At 44.0% G+C, this 14772-nt stretch overlaps 1 long non-coding RNA gene across 1 annotated transcript; it reads right to left on the bottom strand.

The window, feature by feature from the left end:
- Positions 1–3253: 3253 nt before the first annotated feature.
- On the bottom strand, positions 3254–7146 carry LOC101178651. The gene is made up of 3 exons (XR_178312.2): positions 7086–7146; positions 4293–4368; positions 3254–4139 (listed from the first exon to the last, which is right to left on the bottom strand). It is a non-coding gene; the product is annotated as an uncharacterized LOC101178651 (long non-coding RNA).
- Between the last annotated feature and the right edge of the window lie 7626 nt (positions 7147–14772).

Below are 14772 nucleotides of genomic sequence, written 5' to 3' on the forward strand. Positions count from 1 at the left end.
CATACAACTGATGATGAGAGAGACAGATCCAAAGTGCTCTTTGTGGTAGTCTGCTGTGGTTACAATTCACGGAACGCGTACATACATGCACATAAAGGAGAAATGGCTGTGTTTAGAAAAAATGGTCATACATAAATAAGTTGATTATTTTGGTGATGGGAAGCTAAGATTCAATGTCAGAAGAGACCTTTGGTGACTACTAGTAGCTGTCGAGGATCAGAAAAGTTAGATGGCTTTTCCTTTCTTTCTTGCCCTCTCCCATCACACACACATACACACTCACACTACATCCTTTGCCAGCAGGCAGGGAAAGCACTCCCAGGGTGATACTGATATGAATGTTCCATCCTTGCCCCCAACTCACCCTGCTCAAGTCACATAGCTAAGGTCAGCTTTGGGGAGCCAGATGCCAGCCCTGTCCCTTCACTGTCTTCAAGCTCCTGGGATCCTCAGGGCAGAGGTGTATAATGGTTCCCATCATGGTGGAGGGACTGGCACATTTGCCTGTTTCCTGCCTGAGCACCAACTAGAGGAAATGAAACTTACATGGCAGGGCCCTCACTTGCGCCAGCCCTTCTAAGGCTCTAGAACTAGGTTCTTATGGTCGTATGATTTCTGTGAAATCTGTGAGAAATATTTGAACCACCATCAGTTAAGACCCTGTTCTGTTCCACCCATTTCTGATTTCCCCCCATCATTCTTCCTCATTTGTCAGTGGCATTGTGTGTCCGTGCATTTCTAGGGAGTTGTGCAGGAGATTCATTTAGTTTGGGTTTAGTGGGATGTGTATATGTGTGTTGTAGCCTCTTCCACGTAGAGTTGAGCTGTTGCTGGGAATACTCCTATTGCTCACTGTGCTGACTCAGTGGGAGCCGTGACAGGAAGGTGAAGGAGACAGAGGCCATGTCATGACATGACCATGTCCTTAAGTATAAGGAGAGTGGAGGATAAACAAGGTTTGAAATCTTTGGAGCTGGAAGATAGTCTATGGAGCATTCTTGCAATTGTCAGTAAGTAGAAAATTCAGTTGTCAAAGAAGACTAGTCAAAATACAAGTTCTTTCCTGTCAGGAATATACCGGAAAATGCAGCATAGATGACTTTAATATACCATATGTATTTTTCTTTCCTGTATTGATGAGAATCACATGCCACAGCATCTATCTCTGAGTTTATAGGCAAGTCTGAAGCAGTACTACAAAAGCAAGGTGTCTATAGCGGTTTATGAATGAAAAAAGGAAAAGCTTGATAGACCTTATGGTCGTATGATTTCTGTAAAATCTGTGAGAAATATTTGAACCACCAACAATTAAGACCCTGTTCTCTTCCACCCATTTCTGATTCCCCCCATCATTCTTCCTCATTTGTCAGTGGCATTGTGTGTCCGTGCATTTCTAGGAAGTTGTGTGGGAGATTCATTTAGTTTGGGTTTAGTGGGATGTGTATATATGTGTTGTAACCTCTTCCAGGTAGAGTTAAGCTGTTGCTGGGAATACTCCTATTGCTCACTGTGCTGACAGAGGTTACAGTGAGCTGATATTGCGCCACTGCACTCCATAAATAAGTCATTTAATCCTCAAACAAGGAAGCAGTTTGTTTCTTTCTTTTTTTTTTTTTTTTTTTTTTTTTTTTTGAGATGGAGTCTTGCTCTGTCACCCAGGCTGGAGTGCAGTGGGTTGATCTTGGCTCACTGCAACCTCCGTCTCCTGGGTTCAAGCTATTCTCCTGCCTCAGCCTCCTGAGTAGCTGGGACTACAGGCAGGTGCCACCATGCCTGGCTAATTTTTTGTATTTTTAGTAGAGACAGACAGGGTTTCACCATGTTAGCCAGGATGGTCTCAATCTCCTGACCTTGTGATCCACCCGCCTTGGCCTCCCAAAGTACTGGGATTACCGGCGTGAGCCACCGTGCCAGGTTGAGATTTTTTTTGGAAAGTTGTCTTAAAAGCATCTCCTTACCTCTCCTTCTAATACAGCTCTTTTATATTCTGGATTTGAAGTATGGTTGAAAGGTCTAGGCTTGATTGCCAAGAGAAATGCACAGTCAAGTTAGGGTGTACAAAACATAGGTCTCTCAGAAATTATGGCTGGCTCTCAGTTCCTGACAGTGAGGTCTCAACAAAGGGGAAAGTGAGTTAGTCCTTCTAAAAAGCGTAGAGGAGGAGGTTGAAAGGGTTAGAAAGGTGAAGTTTCTTGGAAGCTTTGTGTGGGAATTCCACCATTTTTATCTTCAGAACCCAAGGCAATGATAGCAATGATGATGAGGATGATGATGATGGTGATAATAATGATGATGATGGTGCCCTGTACTTACAAAAAGGCTTTCATCTGTAGACTCAAAATGCAACACAACCACTAATTAATTCCAAAGGCAAGGTAGGCAAATATCATTATCTTCAATTTACAGGCCAGGAATTTAACAAGGAAGAAATTAAGCCCTTTGCCCAAGGTAATTTCAGAGTGAATATCACAAATGAAGAGTTCCTGCCTCTTCTCTGTCCACATGTCACCTACAGGTAGCTACAGAAGGGCTTTCTTTTATTCCTTCAGAAGTTGTTTTGGAGCCAATATTTGTGGATGAAATCGTGGGACTACAAAAGATGGCAACAAAAAGCAGCACATGATTAAAATCAAAATGGAAGGTAAAAGGAAAAAGAATTCTGGACAAAAGCGAGAGCTGTGGAGCTTGAAGGGGGATTCAGAATTTGAATTCCTGGAGAACTATTATGAGAGGCCCTGAGCATCCTTGTACTCGAGCTCGGAATGTTCTTGCTGGTTTTTCCAAGAATGCAAGGGCTTGACTGCTTTTCACTTGGGGCCTTTCTCAGGTTATTTGCTGTGAATAATCTTGGGGGACGAGATAATATCTCCCCCCAACAAAGAGCAGGTTTCCTTACCACCTGCTGTGAAAGAGGTGGATTCCCCAAGCCTAGGTTTTTCTCCTGTAATACAACCTATTGCATGGCAGCATTTATCTGAGCCCCATGTTGCCCTCTGGGACTTGGAAGCAAGGAAAACAGCTCAAACATAATGCTTATGCTGCTTGGTGACTGTAAGTAATAAGGCCCCTTGTCTCTGACCCAGGAGTCTCATGTCATCTGACAACATCCATGATACTAGTAACAGGCTAACTAATTAGCTTACGAGTAGGATGAAATCAAATCCCACAGCTGGCAGAAACAGACTGAATAACGTTAGGTGCACCTGCTCTGTGACACTTGTACCCCTCCTGTTATGACACTGAGCACCCTTTATTGTAATTGCTTATTTAATTCCTTTATTCCCCACCAGGCTGGAAGCTATGGGAAGCAAGGGCTATTGCATTTCCTTTGCCTAGAAAAGTGCTTGGCATATAGTAGGTTTTTCTCAAATACTTATAGAAGGAGTGAATAAATGGATATAGTCTGTTTAGGAGTACAGAATAAACCAGTTCCCCGGGAGGAAAGGGTTTTAAAAGGTAGGCAGAGTAACTGCCTTCATGTGTCCTCAAACATTCCACCCTCTCCTCTGGGGCAGAGCGAGCTCCTTGCTGCACTGACCCCTCCCTTCACAGACTTCACTGAATGCAGGGAGGAGACATAGTAAAATGATGCCACCTCTACCACACAATGATCTGGGGGGCTGCAGCATCTCTGCCTCACCATGATGTGATGGAGTTCCCCTGCCCCAACCTGCTTGTTTGAGTGTATGGTCCTGGTGTGGATGTTTGCTCAATTTCCACATCTCATGGGCATTGGTGGAAAGGAAATCAAGGCCATGCCAGTGGAGGTCACCTTTGGTTTCCTGAGGTCCACAGGTGTGGATGAGAAACATCTGGCCAGGAAACCAGCCTGCTAGAATCCCCAGAGTGAAGACACTCAAGCAGAAGACAGGATGGCTCCTCAGCGTTACTCTGGCCAGTGATCAAATTCTCAGGGTTTGTGGAGCAATTAATTGCTTCATACACATGCTGGGCCATGTTCTTCAGAATGAGGCAGGTCACATCTCCGAATTCTTAACCCTTTTGGAATCCAGGCGCTCACCACTACTGGTGGGAATAACACATCTTCCTCTGAAGGAAGGAACCACTTTTTCTCAGGGGGAGAAGAGACCCGTGGGACTGATTTGACTTTTCTCCCAGAGAGCAGGTTCTCCATTTGCCTATTGGGAAAGAGAGGTGGACGCAGGTGAAAGACATCACGTCCTCTCCTCTCACCTTTCCTTCTCCCTTCCCTTCCTCCTTCTAAGACACAAATGGAAATAGTATATTAGCTATGACCATGAATATTGTATTTCCTAGTGATTTTTACTTACAAGACTGATCCAAGAGGATGTAATATCCTTTTATTTCTTTCAAAGCTCTTCATGGGAGTTAACCTAAAGGAAGAAGCTGAGGCACAAAATACAATTTTAAGGAGTCAACTTGAGTCACAGTGAGGACAGCGGCCCGGGAAACACTTCCAAGTTGTCTTATGTATTTGCACAGGCAGGGTCTTTTTTTTTTGGTTTGTTTTTTGAGACAGGGTCTCACGCCATCACCCAGGCTAGAGTGCAGTGGCACAATCATGGCTCACTGCAGCCTTGGCCTGCTGGCCTCAAGCAACCCTCCCATCTCAGCCTCCCAAGTAGCTGGGATTACAGGTACATGCCACCATGCCTGGCTAATTTTTAAATTTTTCATAGAGACAAGGTCTCCCTATATTGCCCAGGCTGGTCTCGAACTTCCGGGCTCAAGTGATCCTCTTGCCTCAGCCTCTCAAAATACTGGACTTACAGGCATGAGCCCTGACACCTGACCACAAGCAGGTTTCTAAAGGCAAAAGGGAACAAGGAATAGGCTGATACAAAGTTGTGTGGTGGGAATTCTCACTGGCTTACAGAAGTAATATTGATTCGTGATTGGCTATACCTTGTTGAGCTATAGGGTAAGAGCTATGGTGTCTAGCATATGGCATTGTTAGGTTAATGTACGGCCACTTGGTGTCAGTCAGTCTTGAGCCCACATAGCAAGTGGCTTCAAGAGGTGATTATTTAGCTTAAGGCGGGGAGTGAGACATAATTGCTGTCACATTTCAATGCCTCTTTGAGCCTGATAATTTAAGATGGCTCACATTCTTCAGATAAAGTTTCTTTTCTTTCTCAGTGAGATTTTGGTTTTTTTTTTTGTTTTTAACTCAACAAATGTGTATTGAGCCTGTCCAGGGCCAGTCTGGGCCAGTCCAGAGAGTGAGAATAGCAGAGCCGGTGGGTTAAGAACACAGGTTTCTAGTTCAACAGACCTTGACTCAGTCCCACCCTATCTTATTAGTGGTGGGACCTTTGCAGCTCTATGGGAGGCTACTGGGGGAAGCTGCTGTATTCCTCCCCTGCCTGTCTCCAGGCTTAGCAGCAGCCAGAGAGCCTGTTCTCTGGAAACGCTGCCTGCCACACTTGTTCTTGATACTGGGATCCCTTTACAGGAAGCATAACCCTTTATTTTCGTTCAAATTAAACAAATACTCGGATGCCCTGGTGGAAGCAGTTAACACCCACAAGTTAAAACTTGCCTGAAAACAATTTCTGCAGCCAGAAATAACTTGCAGACACTCAGCTGGGGGTAGGAGTTGAACACCACAGGGAGGAGACACAAAGTTGGAAAAGAGGAATTGAGAGCCTCAGAGTCAAAATTCATTACTTCATGCTTTTTCTTTCAACCTGATCTCCCTTCCCTTTCTTATTTTTGAGAGAAAGTTTCAATTCCTGTTACAGCTGAATTCACCAGGAAGTATGGGTAATTTGTCTCTGTACTTAACCTGCGCTTTAAGTGTAAAATTTTGGCCATTTATTTAAGGCCTGGCAAGAATTTACGAACTATAAGAAAATCATGTGACTTTCTTAGTGAAATGGCATCAGAAGATTTCCGGGGGCCAAAGAGCACCGTAACCAGGTGTAGCTGGAGTCAGGCCATTTTGTGTTAGCCGGTGCCAAAGTCCTTCCAGGTGGTGGCTACTCTTTCTAAGGACTGTTTGAACTTGGAGCAATCTGATCAAGGTGGGTTTTAGGGTTTCAGGAATGCTGGTGAGCCATGTCTTGCATGTTTAACCCAAAGCTTCCCTGGAGTTGGAGACTGCACTACTTTTCACCCATCATACACTTTTTGGGCACTCGCTTGTTGGTGCTGGGCACTGTGTTAGACTCCGGAAAGAAAGATAATTGTTTAGAAAAGGAAAAAAATGCTGTTTCTGCCCTGGAAAAATGTGCCTGACACAGAGGCCTTTTGTATTTCTGTTCTGGTCAAATAGCAACTCTCTCCTCGAGGCCATAAATGCTGAAGCTTAGACCTAGTATTTGATAGCACAACAGGGTGACTATAGTCAATAATAATTTAATTGTACATTTAAAAATAACTAAAAGAGTATAGCTGGATGGTTTGTAACACAAAGGATAAATGCTTGAGGGGATGGATACCCTACTTTCCATGATGTGATTATTATGCATTGCATGCCTGTACCCAAATATCTCATGTACCCCACAAATATATAGACCTACTATGTGCCCACAAAAATTAAAAATCAAGAATTTAAAAAAAAATGCCACAAGACAGGAGAGGTAAATTAGCCTAAAAAGAGCTTGTTAAAAAAAAAAAAAAAAGTCCTTTCTTTACAGTCGAGTAATAGTTTAGCAATGCTGCCCTCTGCAGAGCAAAACTAGGATCACAACTCTAGGTGGTTAAACGAACTTCCCAACACTGGTTAATTTGAAGAGAACTGGAAGATTCAATGGTCTTCCAGACTTTTCTCACATCGCCCCCTAAAATAATTGTGAATAATCATGTGCCTCCTTGCATGTTTTTAAGTTGACATCTAAATTTGCCTTATCATGTTAATAGTTGCAAAGGATGTTCTTTCCCACACATTTTCTGAGCTTTAAATAGTTGCAGATTGAGCGTATCCAGTTTAGTTTATGAAAAACAAAGTCTGTATCACCTGGTGGGCAAAGCCAGCCCCCATTGTCAAACCAATCAGCTAACTTTGAATTGCTTTCTGACAGAAAAATTAATCACGCTGCTGATAAAGACTTATCCGAGACTGGGTAATTTCTAAAGAAAAGGAGGTTTAATGGACTCACAGTTCCACGTGGCTGGAGAGGCCTCATAATCATGGTGGAAGATGAAGGAAGAGCAATGGGACGTCTTACATGGCAGCGGGCAAGACAGAAAGAAAGCCAGGCGAAAGGGGAAACCCCGTATAAAAGCATCAAATATGGTGAGACTTATTCATTACCATGAGAACAGTATGTGGGAAACCGCCCCCATGACTCAATGATCTCCCACTGGCACCCTCCCACAACACGTGGGAATTATGGAAGCTACAATTCAAGATGAGATTTGGGTGGAGACACAGCCAAACCATATCACTGACTGACTTAAATTCAACAGAACAGTGCTTTGGAGAACATCATTGCACTGCTGACTTCTAACACTGAGGCAGGTGACTAAATAGAGCTGGCGCAGGTGACCCAGGCATTGCCCCTTTAGGGGTGCCTTCTGAGAAAGCAAAAGGAGTTTTACTTTCATGGGACTCTCCTGTCTTAGCTCTAAATTTGCTTATTGTCCCATTGTTTAGTGCAAGTCCTTTTTTTTTTTTTTTTTTTTGAGATGGAGTTTCACTTTTGTTGCCCAGGCTGGAGTGCAATGGCGTGGTGTTGGCTCACCGCAACCTCTGCCTCCCAGGTTCAAGTGATTCCCCTGCCTCACCCTCCCGAGTAGCTGGGATTACGGGCATGTGCCACCACGCCTGGCTAATTTTGTATTTTTAGTAGAGACGGGGTTTCTCCATGTTGGTCAGGCTGGTCTCTAACTCCCGACCTCAGGTGATCTGCCCACATCAGCCTCCCAAAGTGCTGGGATTACCAGGACAGTGCATTATAAGTTTCAGGATGGTAAAAGGTGTATGTCTTCTCTTGTAAACAGAGAGAAGGGAGATTGTGAAAGGTACAAGAGGCAGGGGAGCAGCCCACTGAGCTACCCCAGGAACTTCCCTGACAATCAGTTTTAAGGAGGACATGCAGAGGTTAAGGATGTGGAACCCACATCCCATCAAAGGGGTGACATCCTTCAGTTTGTGGACAGCTGGCCTAATTCACTGGAGGAGGAACACAGCTTCCCTGGGGCCATGCTCTGGCCACAGACCGGGGTGCAAGAGGTCATTTATGTTCAGGTAGCTTTTCTTATCTCTCCACTCTTGCTCTGGTCTTTAACAGCTTTCCTTCAGGGGCACGTAGAGGGCATGGCTGTGACATGCCTGTGTCATGCTTTTTCAAGAGTAGTACTCCTGGAAAATAACTCGTCCTTCTCTAGGTCTGGAAGATGACTTTGGCCTCCAGGAGCTGTCTAGCAAAAGCTGAATGCCAGTTTACAGCAGCTGTCTGTTCATACAGACAGGTCAAGAGGTTTCCTGTCTGGTGGGTGGCTGGACAAAGTGCCTAGGGTGGACGAAGATAGTTACACCATAGGGCCTGGGTGAGAGGGAGACACTAAGATGATTCACTGTCTGCTGAGGAGCACCTTGAAAGTCAGACCAGGATATTTCAGGTCCTGCACCACCTGACCACTGCCCGTTGATAGAACCTGCTTCCCCCTTTGCACCATATCTGACTCGCCTTGACTTTCACCTTTGTAAAAATAGGAATCTTTTTAAAGCTATAATACTATTTCCTGATTACTGCTTCCTCTTCACTCCTCTAATATTCTGTACCTTTTTATTTTTTTTTGAAACTGAGTCTCCCTCTGTTGCCCAGGCTGGAGTGCAGTGGCATGATCTCAGCTCATTGCAACCTCTGCCTCCTGAGTTCAAGCGATTCTCCTGCCTCAGCCTCCCGAGTAACTGGCATTACAGGCTCGTGCCACCACCTCAGCTAATTTTTTGTATTTTTGGTAGAGATGGGGTTTCACCATGTTGGCTAGGCTCGACTTGAACTCCTGACCTCAAGCGATCCACTCACCTTAGCCTCCCAAAGTGCTGGGATTACAGCTAAGAGCCACCGCACCTAGCCAACATTCTGTACTTTTTAAGGGCATGTCTTGTGTTTTGCCTTGTGTTATAATTCTTTAACTACATATCTCAAGGCCCTTTGAAGAGAGAGAGTCAACTCCATCTCTATACTTCCCAGCTGTCTAGCTCAATATCTGGTACAGGGCAGGTACTCAGAAATTGCTATTGTACTCCCTCAGATCAAAGCAGGCACTTCTTCTCACCACATGTCTAAAGAACAACATGTTGGGTTCTAAAACTTGATAGCTTCTTCTGGAGCTCCAGCAAAAGGCATCCATGAGGGTGAGGGAATTGTGACTGTGATCAGGGAATTTGTCATGGATGATGACCAGGTGTGGAAAAACTCAGACTGTTTGTCCTCTGCTCTCATACCCCAACAATTAACACAGAAGACACCTGTGACCACATGTGTGGGATGTCTCCCCACCAGCAAGCAAGCAATCAATCAGTTCTGGAGGGGACACCAGCTGGGTATCCTCTGGCCCAGTTTGATTCCAACCTGTCTACCTGGAGATAATGTCAGATCCCACAGGCTGAGGGCTCAGTCTCCAAGATTGCCCCCACCTCTAACTTCTGATGCCAATTGCAAGCTCCAGGTTATTTTGCCAGTGTTTCTGACCTACTGGCTACAAATTGGGGTTCTCACAACCCTTTCCTTGGCTTCAATCAGTTTGCTAGAGCAGCTCAGAGAGACACATTTACTGGTTTATGATAAAGGACATTACAAAGGATACAGATGAAGAGACACATAGGGCAAGGTATGGGGGAAGAGGCATGAAGCTTCCATGACCTCCCAGGAGCACCACGCTTCAGGAACCTCCATGAGTTTAGCTATCTGGAAGCTCTCATAACACTGTCCTTTTGAGTTTTTATAGAGGCTTTATTATGTGGGCATGATTGATAAAACCACTGGCTATTGGTGATCAACTTAAACTTCGGCCCCTTTCCCCTCCCTGGAAGTAGGGGCTGGGGCTGAAAGTCCCCATCTTCTAGTCCTGCCTTGGTCTTTCTGGTGACCAGCCCCCATCCTGAAGCTATCTAGGGGCTGCCGGCCACCAGTCAGCTGGTTGGCACACAGAAGGACACATATCACTGAAGATTCCAAGAATTCTTGGAGTTATATTTCAGGAAATGGGTAGGAAGACCAAACATACGTTTTACAATATCACAATGGCATACCTTCAGATAGCATTTCAAAGGTGCTGCCTGGTGCTTAAAGGTCAGTAGACCCAAGTTCAGTGACGAACTTGGTGTGTTGGGCATCCATGGGAAAACAGGAAGCCCAATCTGAGTTCATGGATTTTTTTTCCCTTTCATAGGAGAGACTGTGCTCAAGATCCTGATTCATTTGTTGATTCCCGTAGCTTTAAAAACATGCCAAGTGCCCACAGGTCTTTGGGAATCTTTCCAAATTTTATCAAAGACACAGATGCATAATAAAATAAACAGAAATTAAACTTCGTCCGAACCTCCAAAGTATACAACTCCCAACTAAATGTGTAGCTTAGATTTAAATGATGGGTTATGTACCATCACTTAATGGGGACAGGATAAACGAGAAGTATTTTGGTGCAAAAGTAAGTGTGGTTCTTGCCATTACTTTTAATGGAAAAAAACTGCAATTACTTTTCCATCAACCTAACAGGACAAGGGACGAAAAAGTTCTACCTAAAGCGTATCTCAATTGACAGGGACCAAGTTCATTTGGATAATCATAAATCCGCAAATAAATAGGAGGATAGTTGGAAGGATTCTGCAGTGTTAGGGTTTTCCAAAGCAAACCAACTGAGCTGGACCAAAGAACTGAGAAAACAGGGACTGTGTAAATTGTTTTATTACTCAATGCATAAAGAATTATGCCTCTGGAAAAGTGTGGTTTCATTCTATACTATAAAGATGAAAGTCTTGCTATCAAGTGGGAAGGCAAGTTCTTGAATGGAAATATGTGCTAAGGTAGATGGCCCGACATGATGGTTTCTTGCCTGGGAGCTTCTTGTTCCTAGTGCTGCTGTTAAACAGCTGAGTGACTTTGGCTGAAGATCTGTTCCTTTTCTTCTTTTTCCAGAGATAGGGTCTTGCTCTGTTGCCCAGGCTGGAGTGCAGTGGTGCAGTCTCGGTTCACTGCAGCCTCTACCTCCTTGGCACAAGCAACTCCCCTAACTCAGCGTCCTGAGAAGTTGGGACTATAGGCGCTTGCCACCACACAGGAATTTTTTTTTTTTTTTTTTTTTTTTTTTGAGACCAAGTCTCACTCCATCATTCAGGCTGGAGTGCAGTGATGCGATCTTGGCTCACTGCAACCTCCGTCTCCCGAGTTCCAGCAATTCTCGTGCCTTAGCCTTCCAAGTAGCTGGGATTACAGGTGCGTGCCACCATGCCCAGCTAATTTTTGTAATTTTGAGTAGAGACGGAATTTCACCATGATGGCTAGGCTGGTCTTAAACTCCTGGCCTCAAGTGATCCACCCACCTTGGCCTCCCAAAGTGCTGGGATTATAGGCGTGAGCCACTGTGCCTGGCCAATCTGTTTATTTTTATGCTTAAAAATTGAACATGGGCCAACGAGTCCAGATAGGAACACTTTGGATTGCTAATTCATTTTATGAAATAGTTGCCCATTCTTTAGATGCTAAAGTTTAGAGAATTCCTCCACTGCCTCTCACTCAACCTGCCATTTCCCATTGAGCGCTTTCTCTGGGCTCTGCACACTTGGCACTTGAAAAAGCCTCTGGGTATTTGGCAGCCAGCATGTTCTCATGGAGACCAGTTCTACTCTGAGAAAGTTTTCCAATCTGGCTGTAAATTGGGGTTAGCGAGGGCAGCCTCCATCCTGCTAAGAAACAAAGCCAGCCTTTCAAAGAGCCAAGAAGCTGGCTCTTTACCACATGTTTTTTTCAACATCCTCTATAAAAACCCTTTGTGGTGTTCATTGGATGACCTCTCACTGACCTTTCTCTTGTGTTCTAAATGCCATTCTCATGCCAAACTCCATGAGAGTTTTTGTTTTCCATTTTTTTTTTCTGCATTATTAGGGTTATCAGGCTTAGCAAATAAAAATATAAGATGCTCAGTTAAATTTGAATTTCATCTAAATAATGAATAATCTTTAATACATAAGACTTGGAACATGCTTGGGTTTAAAAATTATTAATTATTTATCTGAAATTGAAATATGACTGGGTGTCCTGTGTTTCACCTGGCAACTCTATACAGGGATTCAAATGTCCTAATTTTCATACCTTACTGAAATGTTTGTTTCATCTGTTTATCCCTCATCTCAGGAAATACTGCTACACAGCCTTGAACTACCTTACACATCGAAAAAGAACATGTACTGTTTATCTACCAAAAGTGAATTTATCAGTTATACATACAAGGTACACTTTTCCTTAATGACTGAGGTTTGTCTGTTTTCTCTCTTTTTTTTTTTTTTTGACGCTTATAACTATTGCCTTTCAGCTTTCACCTTTTTATTTCCATCTCTGTCACCACTTGTCTCACTTTCTTAAATAAAAAAAAAAAAATCCCTTTATTTCAACCATGGAACATGCAGGAAGACCAGCAGTTCTCAAATCCTTTGGTTATATGGGTTAGGGAATCCCATGAGTTCTGAATCTAGTAATAGAACAATCACCTTGTACCTACCCTTTCAGTTATTAAGTAGTGCTTTTATGAATTAAAGATGATACTTAAATTTTGGGTTAAACTTTTGGAGGAAACCCGTTATTTTACTTTTGAAAATTAACATAGTCATCTGGGGGCATGAAGGGGAGCATTGCAGCAACAACGGAAGGCTTCAGTGTTCACTTCTGGAGGCTCCCGTCTTGACTGCTGCCACAACCAAGTTTTCCTCCCAAGTGCTTGCACCCACAGAAAGGCTGCGGCCCCTCCTCGGAGTTGGGCTAACGTCCAGCCTCTGTCTACAGCGGTCTGTGTTGGAGCCTGCTGATGGGCTCCAGGTTATCTGGTCTAACACGAGCTGATCCTATGCTCAGGGAAGCAACAGGGAATGAATGATAAAGAGGAAACAGAGCTGCCAGGATGAGTGATTGTCAAAGGTGGATGCTTTCCTGATTAGCTGCAGGGGAGACACGACAGGAAGGTCTAATCACAGGGGATCATTTGTACCATCAGAGATGAGCATATTTGGGGTGAGGAAGGTAAGCATGTTTTGACTTTTTAGATGAAATGAAGTGCTAATAACTTGGCCACAAGGTTTAGAAACAATCACAGGAAAGCAACTAGGAAGTGAAAATTGGTAGATATTTTGAGCACTAACATAAAGGATGGAAGAAGCAGAGATACCCAGAAGTCCTGGAAGCAGGCTAGGCAGGATGAGCATTTTAGAAATGCTTAAGAACAGGCTAATCTGAGGCCAGGCACAGTGGTTCACAGAGGTAATCCCAGCACTTTGAGAGGCTGAGGTGGGAGGATCTCTTGAGTCCAAAAGTTCAAGACCAGCCTGGACAACATAGTGAGATCCCCCCTGTCCCTAAAAAACTAAAAAGTGAAAAATTAGCCAGGCATGGTGGTATGTGCCTGTAGTCCCAGCTACTTGGGAGGGTAAGGTGGGAGGATTGCTTGAGCCCAGAAGGCTGAGGCTGCAGTGAACCATAATTTTGCCACGGCACTCGCCCTGAGTGACAGAACAAGACATTTTCTTAAAAAAAGAGAAAAAAGGCTGGGTGTGGTGGAATTACACCTGTAATCCCAGCACTTTGGGAGGCCAAGGCGGGTGGATCACCTGAGGTCAGGAGTTCGAGACCAGCCTGGCCAACGTGGTGAGACCCTGTCTCTACTAAAAATACAAAAAATTAGCCTGGCGCAGTTGTGGATGCCTGTAATCCCAGCTACACAGGAGGCTGAGGCAGGAGAATTGCTTGAACCCGGGAGGTGGAGGTTGCAGTGAGCTGAGATCATGCCATTGCACTCCAGCCTAGGCAACAAGAGTGGAACTCCATCTCAAAAATAAAATAAAATAAAATAAAATAAAATTAAGAAAAAGAACAGGATACCTGTTATACAAGTTACTCCGGATTGCTGAAACCACCTTTGCAAAAATTATAGCAGTGAGAAAGTTATGACAGTCAGAGACCTTCTCTAACCAATTCCATCTTGCCTTTAACCTTCAAATTAACCTTGGTCATTCTGGAGCATGGGCCAAAGCTAACTTTTGGATAAATTTAGTTTCTGGTTTGATCTTAAGGCAAGGATTATAATAGGCCTTCCCAAAACTAAACTACTTTTGTAAAACTAATGAAAGGTCACAAGGTTAGGAAGGTTAGGATTATTAGAGGGGCTTGAATTCTGCTAAGATGAGGGCATAGTTAAATGATTACCAGTCATTGTTCTGGAGGTTACAAGATTTGTGATTTCCTCCATTACTCCTGTAAGTAACATCACTATTGTAGAACCTAAAATTGGCCTTTCGAGATGTCTTTTCAGATTTTTGCATTTCTGACAACCAGACGACTCCACCCGGACCCATGGCCCTTACCCAGAAGCTGACTCAGTATATGAGGACTATTTTCCATTACCCTATGATTGCATCCCCAACAAATCAGCAGCACTCCTTCCCTAGCCCCCTGCCCACCAAACTATTGTTAAAAAACTATAGCCTCTGGATTTTCAGGGAGGCTGGTTTGAGTAATAATAAAACTCTGGTCTTTCATTTAGCTAACTCCTCTTGCTCTATTGCAATTCCCCTGTCTTGATAAATCAGCTGTATCTGGGCAGTGGGCAAGATGAGCCCATTGGGCAGTT

Source organism: Nomascus leucogenys, chromosome 5 (genome assembly GCF_006542625.1).
Source record: "Nomascus leucogenys isolate Asia chromosome 5, Asia_NLE_v1, whole genome shotgun sequence".
Classification (NCBI taxonomy): domain Eukaryota; kingdom Metazoa; phylum Chordata; class Mammalia; order Primates; family Hylobatidae; genus Nomascus; species Nomascus leucogenys.